Consider the following 15,236-nt stretch of genomic DNA (forward strand, 5'->3'; position numbering starts at 1 on the left):
GAGGAAGAAAGGAGAAGAGAGAGAAAAGGGACAAAATGGGACTTCCACATACTAAAAATAAAGCGAGGTAAACCAGGCAACCCCAGAGAAATCAAAGAAAACATAATTATCCATATTATTTGAACCAGCCAGTCTATTTTAATGTGTACAGGAAGTCCTTTGAGTTTTCTGGTGAGTCAAAATTAAACACAGACCCTCCATGGCTGAAACATAATATTGCCGGATATCCTACCAGAATATTGACATCCCTCAGGCTCCTTTTTACCTTATCAAGGCCTGCATCTTGGGGATCACAGCCGTAGAAAGACATAATTCGTGATTCTTTGTGGATCAGTGCCTATGGATCCTTTCCCAGAAATCGAGATTACAGCACTTTTTTTTCTCTGTCGTGCTGTACTTGCACTAGGACTGGGTGGTGGCGCTGGTCTGATCCAGGCTTGCACACTCCAACCCGCACCCAGTCTGCCCTTACTTCCAGCTTCAAAAGTTGTATGGGCCATTGCTCCAAGAAGCTGACGAGCTAACCTTCTTCTTCTCGTTCCGGCAGCCCGACCAGGCTGATATTCTTCTGACGGCCCCGATTTTCGAGGTCGCCGACTACTCTACTAAGGCTGCAACCTACCATTCCAGGGCTTAGACCCGACCCACCGAGCATTCTGCCATGGTTTCCGAAGCTGCGGTCTGTTTCACCTCGATGATGCGCGGCCCGAGACGCTGGGTCTCCTGGTCCTACTTCTGCAGCTTGGTTGAGATCAGTTCTAGCCTGGTTCTGGTCTCCTCCATCGCTGAATCAATCTTCTCTCGCCAGCTGAAGATGTTTGTGCTGAGGAAGCTACGTTACGGATGTTTTGCAGACATGTCAGGACTGAATGGAGTTTTGTACACAAACCACAGTCATTGTGCGTTGTGCTTTAAATCACTCTAACCAGGGAAGTTTACAACTCATTCCCACTAAGTACAATCCTGCTCAGGCTCCTTGAGACAGTCGTTAGTTAAATTATGCCTTGATGTCAGGGCCAGCCACTCTTCCCTGAGCCCTTGCGTTCGCGTCTTTTGCTCATATCAATAGGTCACAGTCTAGGGGCAGGAAGTGCTTTTTGACCAGTTAGAGTTTAGGGCTGTGAAGAATTGGACATGAAAGAAGATATTAGACCTTATGACCTTATTGTGGGTGAAGACATGCTTGCGGGGAGGTGGGGGGGGGGGGGGGTGGGTGGATGAATCACATACCCCTGTTGTGGGGTCCTCACATTCTATTATTGGAAAGTAGAGGGTGTTATTTTCCTGGAAGCTCTGATATTGAATGTTGCCAGATTGTCTGGACCATCTCTGGTTGAGGTATAGGAGCTGTATTCACAGTGAATTTGGATCTACAACATGACCAACAAATGAAGCACAAGTTGCAGAGAGGGAAAGCTCTGTAAAGAGAGATGAGGGGCCTCTTTCATGCCCAGCCTGGGCTTTACAATTACAATTTCCAAAGAAGCCTAAACTGGGTTTGACAGTTTTGAGGGGCTGAATGGTCTCCTCTGTTTTTGTGCACCAGTTTACAGCAGTAAGTCGCCTCCAACTGCTCCTGTCTAGCAGGTTTGAAGGACTGAATGGAACATAGAAACATGGGACTGAGGAACAGGAGTGGGCCATTAGACACTTTGAGTCTTCTCCACCAGGCACTAAGATTGTGGCTGATCAGGTTATGATCACAGCCCCACTTTCCTGTCTGTATCCCATTATCCATGACTCATTTCTCTGTCAAATATTTAACTAACTCAGCTTTGAATAAATGTAAATAAAGAAGCATCTCAAACTTGTGGGGAAGAGAATTCCCACTTGAAATGCCTGTTTAGTATGTCTCCTCATCCTTTTTAAAGAGTCATATAGCATATATATTTATCCGTGCTGACCAGACATCTCAATCTGATCGAATCTGATTTGCCAGCATTTGGCTCATATTCCTCTAAACCTCCTTATTCAGATACCCATCAAGATGCCAGACTCTACCACTTCCTCTGGCAGTTAATTCCATATGCACACCTCCCTCTGTATGAAAACATTGCCTCTAAGTTCCATCTAAAATATTTCCCCTCGCACCTTAAACCTATACCTTCTATTTTTGGAATCCCCTATTCTGGGAAATAGCCCTTGTCTATTTACAAAATCCATGCCCCTTATGATTTTATAAACCTCTATAAAGTCAGCCCTAAGCCCTTGATCCTACAGGGAAAACTGCTTTAGCCTATTCAGCCTCCGCTTATAGCTACAAACTCTCCAAACCTGGCAACATAGTTTTAAATCTTTTCTGAACCCTTTCAAGTTTCACAGCAACGTTCGTACAGCACGGTGCCAGAACTGCACACAGTATTCCAAAATGTGGCCTCACTGACATCATGTACAGCTGTAACATGACATCCCGACTCCGAAACTCAATGCCCTGACTAATGAAGGCAAACATGCCAAACACCTTGTTCATTATACTATTCACTTTGAAAGAGCGTTGCACCTACATCTCTCTGTCTTGTTGCTCAGCAACATCCTGCAAGAAATTTCCATTGAGTACCCCGATTTGCTTCCGAAAATGCAGCACTTCACATTAATCTGAATTAAACACCATCTGCCACTCGTCAGCCCATTGGCCCATCTGATCGCTATCTCGTTGTTCTCTGAGATAATTTTCTTTAGTACCCACAACACCAACAATTTTGGTGTAATTTGCAAACTTGCTACCCTTACCACCTATGGTCACATCCACATCATTTATATCAATGACGAAAAGCAGTGGGCTCAGCACTGATCCTTATGGCACACTACTGTTCACATGCCTCCAGTCTGAAAAGCAATCCTCTACCAACCTCTGTCGCCTCTCTTCAATCTAATTTTGTATTCAATTGGCTTGGGTGAGCTGGTTCTCATGTGACCTAACCTTACTAACCTGACTAATATGCAGAATCTTGTCAAAGAACTTGCTCCAGTCTATATGGAAAGCGTCTACAACACTGCCTTCATCATTCTGCTTTTTCACCTCTTTAACATACTCAGTCAAATTAGTGTGACACGCTTTATCATGCATAAAGCCATGGTGACTATCCCCAATCAATCCTTGCCTTTAAAAATGCATGCAATTGGCTATCCCTAAGAATCCCCTCCAACAACTCACCCACCACTGATGTTAGGCTCACCGGTCCAGAGTTCCCTGGGTTATTGAGTAATTGTTTACTTTTCTACTGCCACTCCTTCATTGGTCACAGCAAATTATTGGTGTTAACAGTTCGATGATATGGCCTATGATATAGGTCTCACATTGGGTCAGGGTCGTCCTTGGAAGAAGTCATGTAGATTTCCTTCATTTGTTAAAACAACAAATTCATGATGAAAGCAAAGTTCTTCAAGCTATGATGGAAAGATGAATGACAAACAGTATAGAAATTACAAAAATGTACATTGATATTTCCATTTCTAAAAGTAATGAGGAGCACATATATATGCAGACACACACACAGACACACATAGGCACATACATACATACACAGACAGGCACACATAGACACACTCAAACACACACACAGACATAACCACACAGACACACTCAAACAGATATACACAGAATGCACACACAGACACACTCAAACTCACGACAACACAGACACACAAAAACACGGACACACTGACACACATGCACATGTAAATACACACACTAACACAGACAAATGCACGTATCATAGATCGTACAAAATTAGAGCAGCAAAAAGGCCATTTGGCCCATCCAGTCTACTGAAATATTGATCATGGCTGACATGTTTTTCATGCCAATTCTACTACCCGCTCACACCAATTTTGGAGCCCATCTTTAATCATAACTTATCGAGTTATATCCTAAAGACGCTAAAATGTGTGTGCGTGCGGCACGCACATGCATGTGTGTGTCTGTGTGTGTGTGAGTATGTGTGTGTGTCGGTGTGTGTATGTCTCTTTGTGGGTCCGTGTGTGTCTGTGCGCATGTGTTATCTGTGTGTGTGTGTGTGTGCCTGTGCATGCGTCTGTGTGTCTCTGTGTGTGTCTTTGTGTATGTATGTGTGTATGTGCGTCTGTGCGTATGTGTGTCTCTGTGTGTGTTTGCCTATGTGTTTGTGTGTCTGTGTACGTGTCGGTATGTGTGTGTGTGTGTTTACCTAATAGCAGGAGACAGCATTATCGAGGAGGGTTTTTTTTTCAGACTGGAGACCTGTTGTTATGGACTAGGCCAGACCACTCAAAATATTCTTGAACAGGTGGCGCAGACCATAACTTTGTAATTTGTTTCAGTAAAACAGACAAAAAATATTCACAAAACGACACAATGAAACACAAAAACACAGAATAAAGAACCCCTACAGAACTCAATCTATTCAAACTAGACTTAATTATCAGTTCTGGAAGTACACAACCATCCCAATTAGCATACCACCCTTAAAAACAGTACAAATGGAACAAATACTTACAGGTTGAAGTTAGAAGGGCAGAAGGAGAGAGAGAGAGAGAGAGGCAGAAGGAGAGAGAGAGAGAGAGAGAGAGAGAGAGAGAGAGAGACAGAGAGAGAGAGAGAGCCGAACTCGTTGTGGACTGAACTGCTCACCTCAAGAGCTGACCAAGTTAGAAGGGCAGAAGGAGAGAGAGAGAGAGAGAGAGACAGAGAGAGAGAGAGACAGAGAGAGAGAGAGCCGAACTGGTTGTGGACTGAACTGCTCACCTCAAGAGCTGACCACTCCCCTTTCATTATACCTTTAATCACAAAACCGTTTAATCTCTGTACCAAAACAGTCACCTTGGAGCTCGGAACTATTTACGACTCCTCTGGGAAAAAAAATCAAGGACACAGTATCTTTGCGAAAAGAAAGCTTTGAGAGAAAAGGGACCAGCTTTGTGACACTGTGCACAGTGGTGTTCCACAGGAACTTGTGTTCAATCCATTTTTGTTTGACATTTATACAAATGATTCAGATGAGAATTATCGAAGGCGTAGTTAGAAAGATTGTGGATAAAACCAAGTTTGGCTGTATACTGGGCAATGAAGATTACACAGGGACCGAGATCAAATGGCTTGATGAATTTTAGAGTTGTACTGCACGGAAGCAAACACTTTTGACTAACTCGTCCATGCCAACCTGATTTCTGAAATTAAACGTGCCTTACTTGGGGCGGTGCAGTGGCTCAGTGGTTAGCACTACTGCCTCACAGTACCAGAGACCTGGGTTTGATTCCTGGCTCAGATGACTGACTGTGTGGACTTTGCACATTCTCTCTGTGTCTGCATGGGTTTCCTCCCACAGTCCAAAATTGTGCAGGTTATGTGAATTGGCCATGCTACGTTGCACAAAATATCAGATGCATCAGTCACGGGTAAATGTGGTGAGATGTGTTCTGGGTGGGTAATTCTTCAGAGGGTTGGTGTGGACTTGTGCTACACTGTAGGGAACCTAACCAATTTGCCAGCAATTGGCTCATATCACACTAAATCCTTCCGATTAATATACCCATCTGGGTGCCTTTTAAATGTTGTAATTATAACAACTTCCATCACTTCTTCTGGCAGTTCATTATGTACACGCTCCACTTTCTGAATTAAAAAGTTGCCCCGAGGTCACTTTAAAATCTTTCTCCTCTCACATTAAATCTATGCCTTCTAATTTTGGACTTCCAAGCATGGGGAAAAGCTCTTGACTACTCACCCACTATCCATGCACTTCATGAATTTATAAACCTCTAGAAGGTGAAAAAGTGCCTTCCACCCAGGGTCTGTGCTTTCAGTCATCCGGGGATTAAATTCTGAAATTCAATACTGACACCTCTTCCATCTCGATCAAACCACAATTTTAAAATCATTTTAGTCAACGCGTTCGGACGTGTTATAAAACACCTCTAATTGGATTAGAACCTCGATCTTTAGGGCCAGAGGTAAGGACATTACCACCACTCCCCAATAGCCCCAAAAGTTGCAACATTATTCTCCTGTGAGTTGTTCATCAGCCTGTTCAGACATGCTGCACCTGAATCCAGACAATCTGGTCTCGAGCTAGGGACACGACCAGACAAGTTCAGGAATTGGAATAGAATCCAGAGCTCTGGCTCAGAGGCAGGGATACTACCGACTACACAAGATCTAAACCATGCCCATTTTTTTTATCTTTAAATGCCAGCTTTCAGATCGGTATGGATTCATTGAAATCTGGTTCACGTTACTGAATTAGCCAGTGAAAATAATGACGTTGTTAAAAAATGCAAGGTACTTGCCTCAACTGTAGGATGTCGAGTTTATGTGCTCTGCCTTCGAGATAAACTATGAACATCTTTAAATACTTGGCTATTATTTCCAGTTTAAATGGCTATTATCTGTAGTCCTCAACATAAAGGAATGAAATCCTGCAGACACACTCTGCACTGTGAAGGAACTCGAATGGATATCAATACTGAACATCAGAGACAAAGAATGAGCATATATTTCTGGCCTGAAATAGCGATCACTGTTTCCCACCTCGAACGTGTGACTGCCCTCTTCCTAAAACAATTAAATGGTACAAGGTAACTGATTACTTTCCAGCCTTTCTTCCCCAGTATTATCACGCACTGGGCTAATGAATATCAGATGGAGTTTAATGTTGATAAATGCAAGGTATTGGACTTTGCTAAAACAAACTAAAAAACACATATACAATTAAATATTAAGCCATTGGTAGTGTTGTAGAACAGAGCAACCTAGAGTTTCAGGCATAATTCTTTGAGGTTTGCTTCATTTGTAGACAGGGTGGTTATGAAGGTGTTTCACTTGCTGGCCTTCATTATAGAGACATAAAGTCATAGAGATGTACTGCAGGGAAATAGACCCTCTGGTCCAACTTGTCCATGTCGACCAGATACCCTAACCTAACCTTGTCAATTTTGCCAACATTTGCCCATATCCCTCAGAAATTTCCTATTTATATACTCATCCAGATGTATTTTAAATACTTTAATTTGACCAGCCTCTGGCAACTCATTCCATACACATACCACCCTCGATGCATAAAAATTGCCCCTGAGGTCACTTTTAAATCTTTTCCTCTCATCCTAAACCTATGCCCTCCAATTGTGGACTCGCTCACCCCAGGGAAAGGACATTGTCTATTTACCCTATGCATGCCTCTCATGATTTTATAAACCTCTGAAATTCATCTTTCAGCCTCTAATGATTCAGAGAAAACAGCCCCAGCCTATTCTGGCTCTCCCTACAGCTCAAATCCTCCAGCCCTGGCAATATCCTTGTTAATCTTTTCTGAACCCTTCCATGTTTCACAACATCTTTCCGATAGGAATGAGACCAGAATTGTACGCAATATTCCAACCAGATAGCCAAAATTATTCTCCTCCCATTTGCCGGCATTTGGCCAATTTTGATCTAAAGCCTTCCAATTCATCTGTCCATCAGGATGCCTTTTAAATGTTGTAATTGTGCCAACCTCAATATTTTCCTCTGGCAGCTCATTACACACGGATCATTTTCTACATGAAGATGTTGCCCATTTGAGCCCTTTTTTGTCTTTCCCATCCCACCATAAAACTTTGCCATCCAGTTTTTGACTGCACTACCCTAGGGAGAATACCTTGGCTATTCACTCTATCCGTTGCACCCATGATTTTACTAACATCTAAAATCAACCCTCATCCTCTGATTCTCCAGGGAAAACAGGCTCAGCATATTCAGCCTCTCCCTGTAACTCAAGCCCTCAAACCATGGCAACTCAGTGTAAACCTTTCTTGAACTCTTTCAAGTTTGACAACATCCTTCCTACAAAGCAGGGAGATCAGAATTGCATACAGTATTCCAAATGTGGCCGAACCAATGTCCTGTATAGTCGCACTTCAGTATCCTAACGCATATACACAATGCACTGACCAATAACATATCAAATACTTTCTTCACTGTCCTATCTACCTGCAAATCCACTTTCAAGGAACTATAAACCTGTACTCTGAGATCATTTTGTTCAGCAACACTCCCCAGGACTTTACCAGTGTCTAAGTCCTATTCCTGAAGAAGGGCTTATGCCCGAAACGTCGATTCTCCTGTTCCCTGGATGCTGCCTGACCTGCTGCGCTTTTCCAGCAACACATTTTCAGCAGTGTCTAAGTCCTTCCCTGATATGCCTTGCCAATGTGCAGCATCTCACGTTTATCTAAATTAAACTCTGTCTGCCACTCCTCTGTCCATTGGCCCATCTGATTAAGATCCCGTCGTAATCTGACGTAACCTTCTTTGCCGGCTAATGCATCTCGAATTTTAGTGTCATTTGCAAACTTACTAACTGTCCTATGTTCATATCGAAATAATTTATATAAATGACGAAAAGTAGCGGACCCAGCACAGATCCCTGTGGCACTCCACTGGTCATAGGCCTCCACCCTGCAAACCAACCCTCCACCACCAACCTCTGTCCTCTACCTTTGAGCCAGTTCTGTATCCAACTGGCTAATTCTCCCTGTATTCCATGTGATCCAACCTTGGTAACCAGTCTCCATGGGGAACTATGTCGAATGCCTAACTGAAGTCCATAGAGATCACATCCATCGTTCTGCCATCATCAAACCTCTCTGTTACTTCTCAACTGAAAAAAAATCAAATTAATGAGACATGATTATCCACGCACAACTCCATTTCAATAATAAAGGGCTTTTGCCCAGAACGTCAATTTTCATGCTCGTCAGATGCTGCCTGACCTGCTGTGCTTTCCAATACTACTCTCATCTAGACTCTGATCTCCAGCACCTGCTGTCCTCACTTTTGCCTATCCCTAATCAGTCCTTGTCTTTCAAAATGCATGTAAATCCTGGAGCTCATGATTCCCACCAACACCGTGCCCACCACTGATGTCAGGCACCCCAATCTTTAGTTCTTGTTTTTTTTTTCCATTTTGTTTAATAGTAAAACTTTAGTCAAACCCCTGGCACCCACCATCTCATCTGTGGCTATTGATGATGACAACATCTCAGCAAGGGACCCAGCAATCACTTTCTTAGCTTCCTACAAATTCTTGGGTCCACCTGATCAGGACCTGTGAGGTGATTATTTTTTCATACAGCATGTGGTTCGTGCAGGGAATGAACCTCGTGAGGAAGTGATGGAGTTTGGGTAAAGTTATAACATTTAAAACACATTTGGTTAAGTACAAGAATAAGAGAACATTTGGACAAATCTGGGTCAAGTGGGACTGGTTTAGTTTGGGACTATGGTCAGCATGGATTGTATGGGCCGATAGGCCTGTTTGCAAATACCCTATATAACTCGATGAGTCTATGTGTGTTTCTATGACCAAGGATGTATCTGCATATTTCTGTTCGTGTTTGCCTATTCCTGTGTGTCTATATATGTCTCTGTTAACCTCTGTGTGCATGTCTATCTCTCTGTGCTTGTTACATGTGTTTCTGCATTAGAGTGTGGATCTCTGTCTCTGCATCTCTGTGCAATGGGAACTCTTCTTGTTTTTGGTGTGAATCACTGAAACTGGGTCAAAACCACTCTCCCTTCCTCTCCCTTTCCCTCTTTTCTTTAAAGTGATACAAGCCCACACTCTGCTGGTCGGCTTGAAGTCTTTTCAATCGTTTTCCACATGTCAGGTTACTTGTAAGAGTAGAACATTGAAAATTCCAAGTTACAGGAAGTGCATTAAAATTAATCTCATCGCCTTGGAAAGTGGCTCACTCGGAATTGCTTGGATATAATTGAAATGGAAATATGCTTTTACACTGTGTTGGAATAACTACCAGTGAAAACCCATTTCCACGTTGCAGAAGGAGCGCAGACATTTCTCCACATGAACATGTTCCACTCTGAGGGCCTAAGTACAAAGACAATCCTCTCCAAACCAACCTAGTGTGTGCATGTGCGTGTGTGTGTGCACGCGCACGTGTATGCTGTGTATGTGTCTGTTTGGTGCAATCAAAATTTCGTTTGGTTTGTGCTGTGAGCTGTTGCCCTCCCTCTCTCCCTCTCAGACGGAATCCCTGATTGTGGGGGGTGAGGAATCGGGGTGGGGGTGCAACAGAGATTGAGAACCATAGAAATATCAGCAGCTCTTGAAACATCTTCCGACAAAAATGAAAGTTGACGTTTTGGATCGAGTGATCCTCACCCAGAACTTACATCGGAGGATATTACATCACTTTAAACATCACAGAGACTGCCAGACCCGCCCCACACAAATACACACACGAATACAGACACATAGAGGCACTCACTATACATTGACAGTAATACAGACATGGAGAGTGTGTCAATATTTCACTCGCTCTGTCTGGTTTGTGTCTGTATTTTTGGGTGGAGTGTGACTGTAGGACAATTTCAATATTTGCAGATACCAAACCTGAAAGAATTGTAAAGTTTGTTGAGGACGTTGTGGAACTCCAACAGGAAAGTTATATGTTGGTGTAGTGTTCAGGTGTATGACAGACGACGATCAATGCAGCGCAGTGTGAGGTGGTGCTCTTTGGTAGGAAGGACATTGAAAGACAATATAAAACAGATTGTACCGTTATAAAGGAGGTGCAGGAACAGAAGGCCTTGGAAGTATATGAGAACAGATTATTGAAGATGTCAGGAGAAGTGGGGAGTGCAGTAAATCTCACGGATTACTTTCAGTATCTGAGCTGTTCACGGGAGGAGGTGTAGGAGAGAGCCTCTGTGCTCTCTTCCTGGGATGTGATGGAGACGATGTGATGTGAGCCCACCCTCCTGCCCACCGAGACCGTGGGAATTCTATTTGTCCCAGCTCGACACAAAAGGGAGATGGCATCAGGGTCACGGCTTCTAAGTTGTGCCGGGGGGAAAGGGAGCTGCCAGTTGGTTCAAAGTGAGAATTGCCCTCCACTGAACATTGCTCCTTACTCGGTTGCTGGGACATGGATAGTTCAGAATCTCCACACGAGGCGTCCAAGTCCTCTCCGGCTCATACCAGGATCCTCCCCACATGGCAGGTGAAGGGGGGAGGTGAGGGACCGGATATCGGACACTCCACAACCCGGCTTGGTCATTTATGTCCTATTCCAGGCTGTTTCTCATGGAATGGGAGAAAGGGAGGGAGTGTGGGAGTGGGTACCCCTGCTGTTAGTGCTGGTGTAGGTGGGGGGAGATTTGATGAGGTGTCTGGTGGGGGTCAGTCCACAGTGTCGTCTCCATGCAATATTATTAGTGCGTGGGGGGGAAGGGATAATGGGGAGAGAGAGAGCGGGAAGGTGCTGTAAGCAGCAGTGAGAGCGGTGGAGGATAAAGGTTGTTCGGGGATCGCTGCTGTAATAGATATACAGTGGGTGTGAGGGAGCAGAGAGAATCCAGTGACCCTTATCCTGACAGAGCGGGGAAGGTTATTGATGCTTGTCCTGTATTGCTGGACACTTCTTCAGACCGCAGATACTGCACTGAGCTGAGTGGTGAGCTCAGACCATGCTTGGTGAATCTGGTGGTGCGACCCCCTCTGGGAAGATAATGGTCCCCCTCTGTTCTAGCACATCCACCAGGACCTCCGTGCTCCTGTCGACAAACCGTGGTGTAATTGCCCCTTATCTTCCATGCTCGGTGTAAACTATGCAAACCAACTCCGACATCTGGCATTGAATGAGAGGGACACCATGGAATGGGGTAGTGGTTAATGAGGTGAGTTCGATAAAGTAGCACCAGGAAACTAGCTCGACCTTGTGCAGCCAATCCCTCTGTCGCACTCAATGAAAATGGCACAGAGATAAATTATTATTCGATTCAGACCAACGAGACGAAGATACCGTTGACCCCAATTCCAGTTGCAACGCTCCAGCTGCTTGACCAATGATCTCCATCACAGAAAAGGAGCTAAACGTCACCTTCCCCTTGGGAAATATGGCAGGGCATGAGACTGAGTTATCAGTGGGGAAGCACTTTGTGACACATAATCATAATTCTACTAGTTTTAAAATAGAGATAGAAAAGGATGAACTGGGTCTAAAAGATAATGCTGTAAATTGGAGGCAGGCCAATTTTGATGATATTAGCAAGAACTTCCAAACTGGATTGGAACAGATATTCGCAGTTACGGGGCCAGCTGAGAAAATGGAAGCCTTCAAAAATGAGATGTCATAATCACAGAGACAGTCTGCCCCTGTTAGGGTGAAGGGTAAGGCTGATAGGTGTAAGGATTGCTGGAGGACTGGAAAATTGAGTGTCTGGTCATGGATAAGAGGGAAGCATATGTCAGGTAGAGAGAGCAGGAGTCAAGGTTTTTTTCAGTACTCATTCACGGGGATGCGGATATCATTGGTTGGGCCTGCATTCATTACCCATCACTAATTGCCCAGAGGGCAGTTGCGAGTCAAACACATTGTTGTCGGTCTGGAGTCACATGTAACCCAGGTTAGGTAAGGATGGCAGTTTGTTTCCTTCCAGGCCATCAGCGAACCTAATGTTTATTTTTTTCAAAAATTCGATAATAGATTCATTATCGTCATTTGGCTCTTAATTCCAGATTTAAAGTGACTGTCTAGAAGGGTCTATCGCCAGTATGAGTATAGATAAGAGGGAAATCGGGAGCTCATTAAGGGGAGATGAGATAGTTCTGGCAAATAGGGTTAAGCAGAATCCAAAGGGACTCTACACATACATTAAGGACAAAAGAGTAAACTCAGCCGAGTTTTAGGCTACTTAAAAATCAGCACGGTTGCCGATGTACAGAACCGCAGGAGATGGAGGCGATACTAAACAAGCATCGTGCGTCAGTATTGACTGTGCAGAAGAACATGGAAGCTAAAGAACTTTGGAAATAAACCGTGATATCTTGATAAGTGCGTGCATTACAGAGAAGGAGATGCTGGATTTCGTAAAACCCGAAAAGATGGGAAGAAACCCCAGGACCTGATCAGATGTACCCTAGAACTTTTTGCTGGGACGCTTGCTGAGATACTTGTATCTTCAATTGTCACAGATGAGGTGCTGGAAGATAGGAGGCTTGCGAACTTGGTGCGATTACTGACAACATTTAAGAAGGATAGTAAGGAAAACCTAGTCAGCCTGACTTCAGTGGAGGGCAATTTGTTGATAATGATTATGAGGCACAAGGTTTGCATGGATTTTGAAAAGCAAGGACTGATAAGTGAAACATGGAAAGTTGTGGATCACTAAATTGACTGAGCATTTTTGAAGAAGAGGATTCATTGAGGCCACGGCGTACATTATTGATATGGACTTCAGTAAGGCATTTGACAACTTTCTGCATGGTAGATTGGTTAACAAGTTTAGTTCATATGGAATACAGGGAGAACTAGCCATGTGTATACAGAATTAGCCCGAAGGCAGGAGATAGAGAATGGTGGTAAAGGATTGTTTTTCGAACAGGAAGGTTGGTGCTGGCTCCACTACTTGTCACTATTCATATAAATCATTTGGATGTGAACATTGCAGCAATAGTTGCGAAGTTTGCAGATGACACCGAAATTAATGGTGTAGTGGACAGCAAAGAAGGTTGACCTCAGAGTACAATGGGATCTTGATGAGATGGGCAGATGGGCTGAGAATTGGTTGATAACTTTTAATCTAGATAAATAGGAGGTGCTGCATTTTGGAAATGCAAATGAGGGCAGAACATATACAATTAATGGTAAGATTCTGGGGAGTGTTGGTGAACAAAGTCACCTTGAAATGCAGGTTCATAGTTTCTTGAAAGTAGAGTCGCAGCTAGATAGGATAGTGAAGAAGGCATTTGGTCTGCTTCCCTTTATTAGCCAGTGGTTTGACTATATGAATTGGGTCGTCGTGTTGCTTCTGTACAGCACATTACTTTGACCACTTTTGGAGTACTGCATTCAATTCTGGTCTCCCTCCTTTTGGAAATATATTGTGGAGCTTGAAGGGATTCAGTAAAGATTTACAAGGATGTTCCCAGGATTGGAGCTAAAGGGACCGTGCGACTAGGTTGGGTTCTTTTATTCCTGTAGCGTGAGGAGCATGAAGAGGATGTACAGTCAAGGTCTTTTTCCCCAAAACTAGAGGGCATGGATTTCCGATGCGAGAGAAAAGATTTTAAAATGTCCTAAGGAGCACCTTCTTCCCACAGAGGGTGGTGCATGTATGTAATGAGCTGCCAGAGGAGGTGTTGGAGGCTTTTACAATTACAACGTCTAAAAGACATTTGGATGGGCACATGAAGAGGAAGGGTTTACATCGATATTGGTCAAATGCTGGCAAATGTGATTAGTTTAATTTGGGATATCCCATCAGCATTGACGAGTTAGACTGAAGGGTCTCATTCCGTGCTGTACATCTCCGAGACTCTGACTCTATCTGACCTTACACCAATATCGTATTAATTCATCGTTCCCGGACATACAAGCCTCTGTTGCTAGATATGATCGAAATGTCTTCATTTCAGCATTCTGAAACCTGCAAACACATCCTTCCATAACACTGACTAAGAGTCTCTCTCTCTCTGTCTATTACCCAAATCCCTCCCATTTGTCGGTGTTTAAACTGCTTCCCCGCCATCCAGTTTTAATTGTCCAGTTGTAATGTGAATAACTGTCCTATGTCTTTTCATGCCCTTGAATGTTTCTCACCCAAGAGCATCAGCTTCCAACAGTAAGAATCTTAGAAACAGCGTTCAAAAAACATTGCTTGCGTTTTCTTTGACCTCCCAGTGTCCTGCTCTGTGCTCCATGTTGGATAATGGGGTTTTAGCAGTTTTGAGGAACACCTTTGTGACTTGGTCTATGCCTATCCATTGAACGCCTGTGTTAATCACTCTCTGCTACTCATGTGCTCAGTAACAAGAGGATTCCGCACAACTGTTAGTGATTCAGACCAGGCTTCTCATTTGCCTTTGGCTGACATTTGACTTAACTCTAGATTTTGTATGTTCATGGAAATGCTGGGGATGGTTTTCTCGAGGCCGTGTTTTAAGCTGCTGTGGAAATTCAGGATGACCAGAGGATTTGGTGACCCAACTCTGGATGAAACATGGTGACTGTAGTGACAGTATCTGGATCTGCAACATGACCAACAAATGGAAGAGAGGCTGCAAAGAGGGGAATCTCTGCAAAATGGAATGAGGGAATTACAATCAGATCAGCCATGGTTTTGAAGAACGTTGGAGCAGAATTGAATGGCTCGCTCATGCAACTTATTCAGATATTTCTGTTAGTAACAAGCCAATTCCTCTTCTCTCCCAGTGTCTTACAGTGGTGGGTAGTGAGTCACCTCCTCCTGTTCCTGGGGA

This window comes from Chiloscyllium plagiosum, chromosome 5 (assembly GCF_004010195.1).
Source record: "Chiloscyllium plagiosum isolate BGI_BamShark_2017 chromosome 5, ASM401019v2, whole genome shotgun sequence".
NCBI classification, from domain to species: domain Eukaryota; kingdom Metazoa; phylum Chordata; class Chondrichthyes; order Orectolobiformes; family Hemiscylliidae; genus Chiloscyllium; species Chiloscyllium plagiosum.